This window comes from Pan paniscus, chromosome 9 (assembly GCF_029289425.2).
Source record: "Pan paniscus chromosome 9, NHGRI_mPanPan1-v2.0_pri, whole genome shotgun sequence".
NCBI lineage: Eukaryota > Metazoa > Chordata > Mammalia > Primates > Hominidae > Pan > Pan paniscus.
This window is the reverse complement of record NC_073258.2, coordinates 70,694,480-70,705,717: the sequence shown is the minus strand read 5'-3', so window position 1 is coordinate 70,705,717 and position 11,238 is coordinate 70,694,480. Positions and strand designations below refer to the sequence as shown.

Below are 11,238 nucleotides of genomic sequence, written 5' to 3'. Positions count from 1 at the left end.
AGGTTGCAGTGAGCCAAGATAGCACCACTGCACTCCAGCCTGGGCGACAAGAGCAAAACTCCATCTCAAAAACAAAAAAAGAATTCTCTGAGCCACTGAAATGTCTCACCAGACACTTAGGCCCACAGTGACCTCTGTAGATGAGCAGCTCCCTCTGTCTCCAAAGCAATTGAAAAAGGAAGAAGCGATGCATAAGGGAAAGGCAGACCTTGGTTTGGAATGTGGCTCTGAGCCCCTTCCTAGCTGTAGGACTTTGACAAGTCACTGATCCTCCATGAACCTCTGTCTCTTTATGAAATGGGGGACATTATATCCACCTCCATGAATTCTGTGATGATGAGACTAGGTCAGGATGTAAAGCATTCACACATAAGTGTTCAGTAAATGGGAAGGGTGTCTATGTTAGTTTATTTGTTTATTTATTTATTTATTTTTGAGACGAATTCTCACTCTGTGGCCCAGTCTGGAGTGCAATGGTGCGATCTTAGCACACTGCAACCTCTGCCTCCCAAGTTCAAGTGATTCTCCTGCCTCAGCCTCCTGAGTAGCTGAGACTACAGGCATGTGCCACCATGCCTGGCTAATTTTTGTATTTTTAGTAGAGACGGGGTTTTGCCATATTGGCCAGGTTGGTCTCGAACTCCTGACCTCAGGTGATCCATCTGCCTTGGCCTCCCAAAGTGCTGGGATTACAGGCGTGAGCCACCACGCCTGGCCTATATTAGTTATCTACTGTTACACAGTACATTTCCCCAACATTTGGAGGCTGAAAACAACAATGGACCTTTATTATCTCACATAGTATTATAGCTCTGTATCAGATATGTGGGAGCAGCTTAACTGGATGTTTTTGGCTCAAGACCTCTCATGTTGAAATCAAGATGTCAGCTAGGGCTGTAGTCTCATCTGATGGCTTGACTGGGGCTGGAGCATCCACTTTCAAGGTGCCTCACTCACATGTCTGTGGGCAGGAGGCCTCAGTTCCTCACCACTCAGACTTTCCATAGGGCTGCTTGGGTGTCCTCCCAACATGGCAGCTGGCTTCCCCCAGAGCATGTGATCCAAGAAAGAGCCAGGTGCAAGTGGTAATGTCTTGGGTGTCATACTCTGCCACTTTACCACATTCTACTGGTCCTAGAGAGCAACCCTGAAACAATGAGGGAGGGAACTCTACACGGGCACTGGTATTCTCTGGTATTCCAATGGGATACCAGAGAGTAGCCCATTGGAAGCCTTTGGGGGGCTGGCTACCACTGTGTGTCAGAGGGCAAGGTGTTCTTGAGGATGCTGCCAGGCAAAAGCCTACCTAACAGGTGGCTTTGCTGTCTGGACTTGCCTCTGGGGCCAGCTGCCTGGGAGCTGGGAGCCTGATCTGGCCACATGCCCAGCAGCTCCCCTGTAATTTCATTTGTCTAAGGCCTCTCCATGTCTCACCGGGGCTCCTTCATGCAGGCACTAAGGGCCAACATTGAGCCACAAAGGCTTCCAACCCAGAGCCCATGTCAGCAGCCCACCCAGAGCCTCGCATCTTCTCCTGGGAGACCAGCCTAAAGATTAGAGCCCCAGAGACACCTCAGGGGCCAATGGGCAGGCCTGAGTTCTGGAGGGGGCAGTGTCCCAGACACCCACCAGGGCCCTACAGCAGATCCCTGAGTGTGTTGTAGGAGTGCTCACGTGTGGGTGCATCATGAGCAAACCTGTATGTGAAGGTGTGTGCAGGCAGATGTGTGCGTCAGCACAACCGGAATCTGTTCATGGGTGACAGAATCTGACATTTCCACACATACAAAACATTGCAAGCACAGCAGTGCTGGAGCTGACAGGAGATCCAGGCCACCACCCCGCCTCCCCTGCATCCTGTCACCGGCTGCCTCTGTTCTTAGACATATTCCAACAATTGCTTAAAACATGGTGGATTACTATGATGTTCTAGGCATGCAGAGATGCGCCTCACCCAAGGATAGTAAAAAGGCATATCAGAAACTGGCACTGAAGTGACACCTAGATAAAAATCCTGAGAACAAAGAAGAAGCAGAGAGAAAATTCAAACAAGTAGTGGAGGCGTATGAGGTGCTGTCAGATGCTAAGAAACAGGACAACTATGACAAATAAGGCAAAGAAGGATGAAATGGTGGAGGAAGAGGTGGAAATCATTTTGAGAGTCCGTTTGAGTTTGGCTTCACATTTTGTGACCCAGATGATGTCTTCAGGGAATTTTTTGGTGGAAGGCATCCATTCTCATTTGACTTCTTTGAAAACCTTTTTGAGGACATTTTTGGGAATCAAAGGGGTTCCCAAGGAAGCAGATGCTGAGGGACGGGGTCGTTCTTCTCCGCATTCAGTGGATTTCCATCTTTTGGAAGTGGATTTTCTTCTTTTGATGCAGTATTTACTTCATTTAGGTCCCTGGCTCATGGAGGCCTCACTTCATTCTCTTCCACATCATTTGGTGTTAGTGGGATGGGCAACTTCAAATCAATATCAACTTCTGCTAAAATGGTTAATGGCAGAAAAATGACTACAAAGAGAACTGTTGAGAATGGTCAAGAAAGAGTAGAAGTTGAAGAAGACAGCCGGTTAAAGTCCTTAACAATCCATGGTAAGGAGCAGCTACTGTGTTTGGATAACGAGTAATTCAACGCACGCTTTTAACAGAAATGTTAAACTAAAACAAGTGCCACTGGAGGATTAACGGGAACTTTTTTTTGAAGATTTCAAATGAACTCAACTTTCAGTATAATTGTACCTAATGTAAAGTATTTATAAACAGCTCACTGGAGCCTCTATTTGTCATAGACTTTTGAGTTGATTGTTGGGGCCACATAATAGGACCATTGTTTTGTTGTGGTTTTTTGGTTTGTTTTTGGTTTTGTTTGTCTTTTTTTTTTTTTTTAAGATGGAGTCTCACTCTGTCACCCAGGCTGGAGTGCAATGGCACGATCCTGGCTCACTGCAACCTCCACCTCCCAGGTTCAAGCGATTCTCCTGCCTCAGCCTCTGGAGTAGATGGGATTACAGGCATGTGCCACCACACCCGGCTAATTGTTGTACTTTTAGTAGAGACAGGGTTTCACAATGTTGGCCAGGTTGGTCTTGAACTCCTGACTTCAGGTGACCCACTTGCCTCGGCCTTCCAAAGTGCTGGGATTACAGGTGTGAGCCACCATGCCCAGCCCATATATTTTTTTTAATTGGTGTAAATCTCTGCATGCACTTTGCTTTTTTATCAAACGTACTGCAAGGTGAGCCTTGATTCTTTAGTGTAGGACAATTAACACTAACACTAACACCAGCATGGATCTGCTTTTCCACAGCGTCTGAAATGTGAGTCACATAGTGTCGGCCTGCTGTGAAGTTAACACTGCCAGGACGAATCTTCTACAGAAATAATTTCGATTTTTTTTTAGTATTTAGTAGTGAAAGATATTAATGCATTAATGGTAATACATTTCTGGTTTAATATAAATTAAGGATGTTTTCTAGTTGTGCATGAATGCTGGCAACTTAAACAATTGTTTAAGTGTTTAAATATGTAATATTAAGCTTAGGTTTAAAAAAGTAAAGCTGGTGGCTTTACAGGCACAGTGGCTCACGCTTGTAATCCCAACACTTTGGGAGGCCAAGGTGGGTGTATCACAAGGTCAGGAGATCGAGACCATCCTGGCTAACATGGTGAAACCCCATCTCTACTAAAAGTACAAAAAATTAGCCGGGTGTGGTAACAGGCACCTGTAGTCCCAGCTACTCCGGAGGCTGAGGCAGGAGAATGGTGTGAACCCAGGAGGCGGAGCTTGCAGTGAGCCGAGATTGTGCCACTGCACTCCCACTTGGGTGACAGAGTGAGACTCTGTCTCAAAAAAAAAAAAAAAAAAAAGTAAAGCTGGTAAACTGGGTCTTTGTCATTTGCTTAAAAAAAAAAAAAGAAAGAAAAAGAAAAGAAATGCAAATGTGTTTGGTGTATTCTTTCCTGAGTGGGATCTGTTAAAAAAAAATTGCGCATGTCACGCCTGCAAAATGTGTAAAAAACACCAACAAAGCAAACACACATAAACCCACCACCAAGCTTCATGAATACAATATCACCTATCACCAACAGTTTGGTGCCCAGTGTGCCCTCTCTCCCCAGAGGTAACCATTTTTCTGCATTTGGAGGCTTCCCTTTTTTTTTTGAGACAGAGTCTCGCTCTGTGGCTCCAGCTGGAGTGCAGTGGCGCGATCTCGGCTCACTGCAAGCTCCACATGCTGGGTTCACACCACTCTCCTGCCTCAGCCTCCCGAGTAGCTGGGACTACAGGCGCCCATCACCACGCCCGGCTAATTTTTTGTATTTTTAGTAGAGACGGGGTTTCACCGTGTTAGCCAGGATGGTCTCGATCTCCTGACCTCATGATCCACCCGCCTCGGCCTCCCAAAGTGCTAGGATTACAGGTGTGAGCCACTGCACCCGGCCTGGAGACTTCCTTTTTTCACTTCCTATCTTGTGTGGGAGATTCATCCCTACCAATGGCTAAAAATTCTTTTTTCTTTTTCTTTTTTTTTTTTCTTTTTCTTTTTCTTTTTTTCTTTTTTCTTTTTTTTTTTTTGAGAAGAAGTCTTGCTCTGTTGTCCAGGCTGGAGTGCAGTGGTGCGATCTCTGCTCACTGCAACCTCCACCTACTCGGGTTCAAGCAATTCTCCTGCCTCAGCCTCCTGAGTAGTTGGGACTACAGGTGCGCACCACCACACCCGGCTAATTTTTGTGCTTTTCAGTAGAGACGGGGCTTCACCATGTTGCCCAGTCTGGTCTCAAACTCCTGACTTCAAGTGATCCACCTGCCTTGGCCTCCTGAAGTGCTGGGATTACAGGCATGAGCCACCACGCCCAGCCTAGAAATTCAGTTTTCACCACTGCCTAGCAATCCACCACATGACTATAGCACAAACCATGTGACCATTCTCCTGTTGGGGATGTTCAGATCTTTTCTTGTTATTGTTGTTGCTGCTGCCATTCCCAACAACACTGGCTCCAGCACACACATTTTTCTAGGGTGTATATACCTAGGAGTTGTTTCTGGGGAGGAGGGTGCAGCTTCACCTGTGCCAGCTTCTGCTATCTCTCTCTTGCAGACCCAAGCCATCAGGTAAAAAGGTCCAGCTACCATGCTGAAAAGACTATGTAGCAAAAGACCATGCAGGAGAACAGAGAGAGAGAGAGAGAGAGAGAGAGAATGAATGAATGAACGAATGATTAAGAATGAGAATGCCCAGCCAGCCCCCAGCCTGTCCAGCCAGCCCAGCCAAGGCACCTGGCATGTGGATGAAGCCATCTTGGAACTTTCAATCACAACCACGCTCCCAGCTGAATGTACCCATGGGAGTGACCCAGCCCACCACATGGATCCAAGATGAGCCATCCCTGCTGAGCCCTGCCCAAACTGCAGAATTATAAGAAAAATAAAATGGTGGATGTTTTAAGCCCCTAAGTTTTGAAGTGGCTTACCATGTAATAAGAGATCATGGAAAACATTAGCCATCCTATAAATACCCCAAAAGTTTGGTCATAAAATCAAAGCAAACCATGAATCTCATACTGCCCCAGATACGATCACTAACTATATGTAGCCTCTCCCCAGCCCATGGCCAACTTGCTTATGCTCCATCTACACCCCCCACCCCCATAATGAACTCTCCTTTTGGTGGGAAGAGGTGGGTGGGCAGCAGAGCTAGGTCTGGACCTGCCAGGAGGAAATCCACAGCCTGGGCAGGACACTGATGCTGGATGCTGACACATTTCATCTTCAAGGAAGACCTGAGAGGGTCCCTGGCACAAACCCCAGCCAAGGGTCCCCCGACAGGTTTTTCCTCCCAGATATTCCAACTGGGGTGAAAGGAAGTGGTTCACAGGGAATCCCTGGGAAAGCCGCAGGAAAAGCCAGCAGAGCCTTGGGCCGGCTGAGAAAGGAGAATTTTTTCTGTAAAAGGTCATCCTGTCTCCTGCATTCCTTCACTGCATTTCCAGCCACCAGAGCATCTATGAAAGTCCTTATTCTTCCTCTCTTGGCTCCAACCAAACATTCACTGCTGTAGTGGAAGATGGACTCTGGCTGCAGGGGGTGGGGAGAAAGAGGCCTCTCTCTCTTTCTTCCTTTCTTTCTTTCTTTCCTTCTTTCTTTCTTTCTTTCCTTCTTTCTTTCTTTTTCTTTCTTTTCTTTCTTTCTTTCCTTCTTTCTTTCTTTTTCTTTCTTTCTTTCTCTCTTCTCTCTTTCCTTCCTTTTTTCCTCCTTCCTTCCTTCTTTTTTCTATCTTTTCTTTATTTCCTTTCTCTCTTCTTTTCTTTCTCTCCTTTCTCTCTTCTTTCTTTTCTTTCCCTCTTTCCCTCTCCTTTCTTTCCTTCTCTCTTTTTCTCTCCTGTTCTTCCCTTCTTCCTTTTCTTTCCTAGGATTTGTAATGTTTATATGGTTCACTGGCCCCCAGGTCAAGGCTTTAGGCACCCACAGAATGTTTCCAGAGATCCACTGACTCCCTTGGGAAGAGCTGGGAGAAAACACAGAGGGTGTCACCAGGCTTATGACACTGCACCCGCAGGGGATGGGACCCAGTTGGCAAAGTTGGACACCAGCTGTTTGCCAGTGAAGTCTCAGCTACTCCTCGCACTCAGATGCCTGCCGTGGCCCTGCCCACGTGTGTGGGATCACAGCACAGCCCTCAGGATCCTGCCGCTCCTGAAATATCTGCTTAAAGGAGGCCCAACTGCTCGACAGACTCGTCTCCTGTTCTGGCTTCGGATGCCCCACGGAGCCCAGTCATTTGTGCAAGGTACTGGGGCTGTTAGACCTGGCCAGTGAGTCATGGGGCTGATTCCTCTTGGGAGGTGCTCACAAGCCCAACCTCAGAACCAAACACTCTGAGGCTGAAGAGATTGGGCACGTGCCTAACAACTGTCACATCTAGGGGGTCTCTGGGTGGAGTGGTTGGTACTTGGGCCTACCTCACTATCCTGTAATCTTCCACCTTCTCTCTGAGTGGCCTGGGCAGGTCCCCTCACCTCTCTGAGCCTCAGTTTCCTTACCCGTAAAATGGGCACAAATCACCCCTGCCTCTTGGGCTGTTGACAAGATTTGGGAAAGAGTTTCCAAGGGCCTGCCCATTTTGGGAGCCTCATATAGGAAAGCGTAGATGGACCTTGTCTGTTACTCCAGGGCTGACTCAGAAACCCCACAGAGACCCGGTTTTCAATGAGTAGGCATCTCACCCTCATAAGCCACAGTGGCCCTGGCCCCAGCTCCCCATCACCTGCGTCTGACACTTCAGCCATCATTTAACATCAGAAAGTTTATTGCTGGCCCGCAGGGGCTCAGCCCTGCCTTAATGGGCCAACCTCAGGGGTCCTGCCCTTTGAAGAGGGTCTTTATGGTAATTGATGGTAATAGCGGGCAGCCTGGGGCCCCAGGTAGGAAGCCCCCCTGGGGATAATCAAATTAGCCTGGAAAACAAATTACTTTCAGCCAAAACAAATCACTTTCAATCACAGAGCAACATATAAGACCCCCAAACCACAAAGCCGCTCACAGTTCAAGGAACAGACAAGGGGATGAGGGACCCAAGAGAGTGGGCTGACCACAGCGCAGAGATGGGGTCAAGCCAGGCCTCCTTGTCCCTATTCAGTGGCCAGGACTGGGGGCCCCTCTTGAGCTGGGTTTACCTGTGACTAAAGTGTGTGTATGTTTTGTTTTTGGGGGGAGGTGGTGATGTTCCCTGGTTAAGCTGTCATCTAAGTATTAGGTGAGAGGTCCTGTCTGTTGTATACGGATGCATTGAGGGTCTTCCTCTCAATGTAGAGATAGACGTTTCCCAAGGGAATCATAAGCACAGTCCTGAGAGGCAGGTGCACTGATAGAGAGGATCCCACCCAGGCTCACTGGTCATGTCACAAATAAGGTGACCAGTCCCAGCTACTCAGGAGGCTGAGACAGGAGGATCACATGAGGCCAGGAGGTTGAGGCTGCAATGGGATGTGATTGTGCCACTGCACTACAGCCTGGGTGACAGAGCCAGACCCTGTCTCAAAACAAACAAAAACAAAACAAAACAACAACAATAGCAACAACAAAAACCCACAAAAAACAAAGCCCCAGAACCTCTGTGCACGTGGTACAGAAGGGACCCACTTGGTCCATATCTATAGGATGTGAGTGGTATAAGTAGCCTCACCTGGTGGACCCCCCAAAACCTTCCACCCCTAAGCTGGGGTCTGCCCCATCCCTCCAGGCCTGGCTGATGCTGGGGAACACCAACACCAGAGCTATTTGCCCCATCTCTGCCTCCGTGGATGGCGAGGATGTCGGAGGTCCTGCCAGGAGCAAGGAGACCTAGCCCCAGGTTGACAAACGGAAGCGGGCAGGGCTGACCTCCCACCCAGACACGCTCTGCCTTCTACACCTGGGAGATGCGCTGCGGCTCTCACCTGCCCAGCAAGCACTTAGTGAAGCGCCTCTGAGGGCCAGGCCAGCACCCAGCCCAGGTGGGGGGCAGTCATCGAGGTCCCCATGGCCTCGTGAGGAGACAAGGGTGTAACCAGAGGCCAACTGGCCATAGTGGACATGTGGCCCAAGGACGGAGGGGCACCCTTGAGGCAGCAGCCCCTCGGTTCAGGGGGTCCCTGACAGGACCCAGGTTAGTACCAGTGACCCAGGGAAGGGGCCTCCAGGGCAGAGACCAGCAATGCCAGGCATAGTCACAGGTGGCCAGATCCAGGGCCCCCCACAGCCATTCCTAGCTGGAGGTCGCCAGTTCCTGCCACAGGTTTGCCATGGGTCTGTGCTCAGCAGGATCTCTGTGGTGGTCAGGACAGGTGGAGGTGAGGCGGGCCTGGAGGCCAGAGCAGAGAGAGAAGGAGGCGGCCGCCATGCCTCCACAGGCTTCACTCCGCAGCCCTCAGGGTAAGCCCAGGTTTTCTAGCCCCTGGCCTTGAGGCATGAGGTCCAATCCATACAGAACCCCTTTCTTGCAATATGATCTTGGACAAGTGGCTTAACCTCTGGTCTGTAGAACCTTCTAGAAGATTCTTTCCCATTGTGCCTCCTCTCCTCCAAAGAGAGCCTGTATGCACGGCCCCTCCTCACCCCTTGACTCCTGCCCCTGGGCCCAGACGCTTGGCCCCCTCTCTGTCCTGGCTCCTGCCTGTGCCCGGCCCCAGAACACGCCTCCACACTTGCCCCTCTCTCCTGCAGCATTAGGCGTTGTCCTCTGCACTCTCCTTCCCCAGCCCTGTGGAACCCACCCAGCCAGGCCGGCCCCTCCCTGGGATCCTCGACCTGCTCTTGGCACATCTAGCAGCTGCTCCTCCACCTGCAGGACCTCTGATCACCCCTCGCCCCCAAGTGTGCTCCACGCCATGTGGGTGCCTCTCGGCCCCAGTCACCTCCTCCTCTGTTCCGCATGCTGCTCTCTGCATTTACTGACCTCCTAAGGCTACAGAGCTGTGGCTCCGTCTGACCCCTCTCCCCCATGCTTACCAGGCAGGCAAGCTCCCTGATGTGGCTTGGCTGTGTCCCCACCCAAATCTCATCTTGAATTGTAGCTCCCATAATTCCCATGTGTTGTGGGAGGGACCCAGTGGGAGATGATTGAATCATGGAGGTGATTTCCCCCATACTGTTCTCATGGTAGTGAACAAGTCTCACAAGATCTGATGGTTTTATAAGGGGCTTCCACTTTTGCTTGGCTCTTGTTCTCTCTCCTGCCGCCCTGTGAAGACATGCCTTTTACCTTCCGCCATGATTGTAAGTTTCCTGAGGCCTCCCTAGCAATATGGAACTGTGAGTCAATTAACCTTTTTCTTTTATAAATTACCCAGTCTCGGGTATGTCTTTATTAGCAGTGTGAGAATGAACTAATACACTTCCCAATGCCCTCGAGTTGAAATTCATTGACTCTGGTGACCCAGAATGTCTGTCTCCCTGGACTCCAGACTCTCGCCTCCAGCTGCCCCAGAGACTGCTGCATGGATGTCTCACGGGACCTCCAACTCCACAAGTCCAAACTGTGCCAGGACCTCCCACTCAAACCTGCTCCTTTCACCCACCTCCCAGCTGGGGACTCAGCCACTTCACCCTCCTGCTCCCAGGCCAGAAGCCCCATCCAGCAGCAGGCCCTGTCCCCTCACCCTGCAGGATGGAGGCAGAATCTGACCACCCCTGGTCCCAGCCACCATCGGAGTCTACCTACGCCCCTTCCCGCTCAGTGCAGCTGCCTTTGTGCTTTTATACTCTGGGACCCTCTTGCTCAGAGCAAAAGCCAGTGTTCTTACAAGGCCTCCAGGACCCCACAGATCTGTGAGCCGGAGCCCAATCTCAAGCAGCCCTGCTTTGGAGAGAGACACGTGTGCAAGAGCCCTGGGGTCCCTGGTGTAGGAGGGCAGCCACCTTGGACCTCCGACCCAGCCAAGCCTCCTGAGGATGGAAGTCTCAGAGGGAGACCAGCGGGCAGGTAGAGCGGTCACAAGCTGACCTTGCTGAGTCCCCAGTTCCTGCACACAGAGTTGTGAGCAATACTAGGGTTTTGTGTGAAGCCACTAAGCTTGGGAAGCCGGCAGCACCTGATGTATTGCACACTTAGCTGCTTAGTTATTTTTCAGTCCCCACCCTGTCCTTTAGAATTACAGCTCCTCAAGGGCAGGGACTTGACTTCGCTCCCTGATGAGTCCCCAGCACCTAGACTGGTGTTTGACCGGTGACTGAGGCACTTGGTAGATATTTAGCTTATTTGAGTATTAACTGAAGAAATGGCAATGGGGCATGTTGCCAGGCACTTGGCTGCTGGCAGACCTCAGGAAATGTTGCCATCAAGTCTCTCGGGGGTGCTGACAACAAGGCCCAGCCCCCCCCAGTGCCAGGGGAGGAGGCAGTCACCCTCCCTCCCAGGCCTGGGCTGGCTGGCAGAACCCATGCCTAGCTCCGATGGCAGAGGCATCAGCTGCCTCTCTTCTGTCTCCTCAGTTCACCTTCTGCTTCTCTGACTCTCTAATAGTCCCTTAATTGACCATTTGGCCCCTAAATTAGGGGTGATTAGGATCAAACCCCAAGCATCATTTCAGAAGGCAGCCAGGGGCCTGAAGCCCCTCTTTGGGGTCCTGGGGGTCCTTCGACTTGGTCAAATAAAGGTCAGCCCTCTGGCTTGGCATGGGTACCTTGGTAACCTCTGACCCTCAGCTCTTAAACCTGACCCCTGGTGATTCAGACCCGAGGTACTCACTGCAAA

The 11,238-nt window shown here is 50.4% G+C and overlaps 1 pseudogene; it reads left to right on the top strand.

The window, feature by feature from the left end:
- The first annotated feature begins 1,612 nt into the window (after positions 1 to 1,612).
- Positions 1,613 to 7,173, top strand: LOC100973609 (dnaJ homolog subfamily B member 6-like; annotated as a pseudogene).
- Positions 7,174 to 11,238: the final 4,065 nt, after the last annotated feature.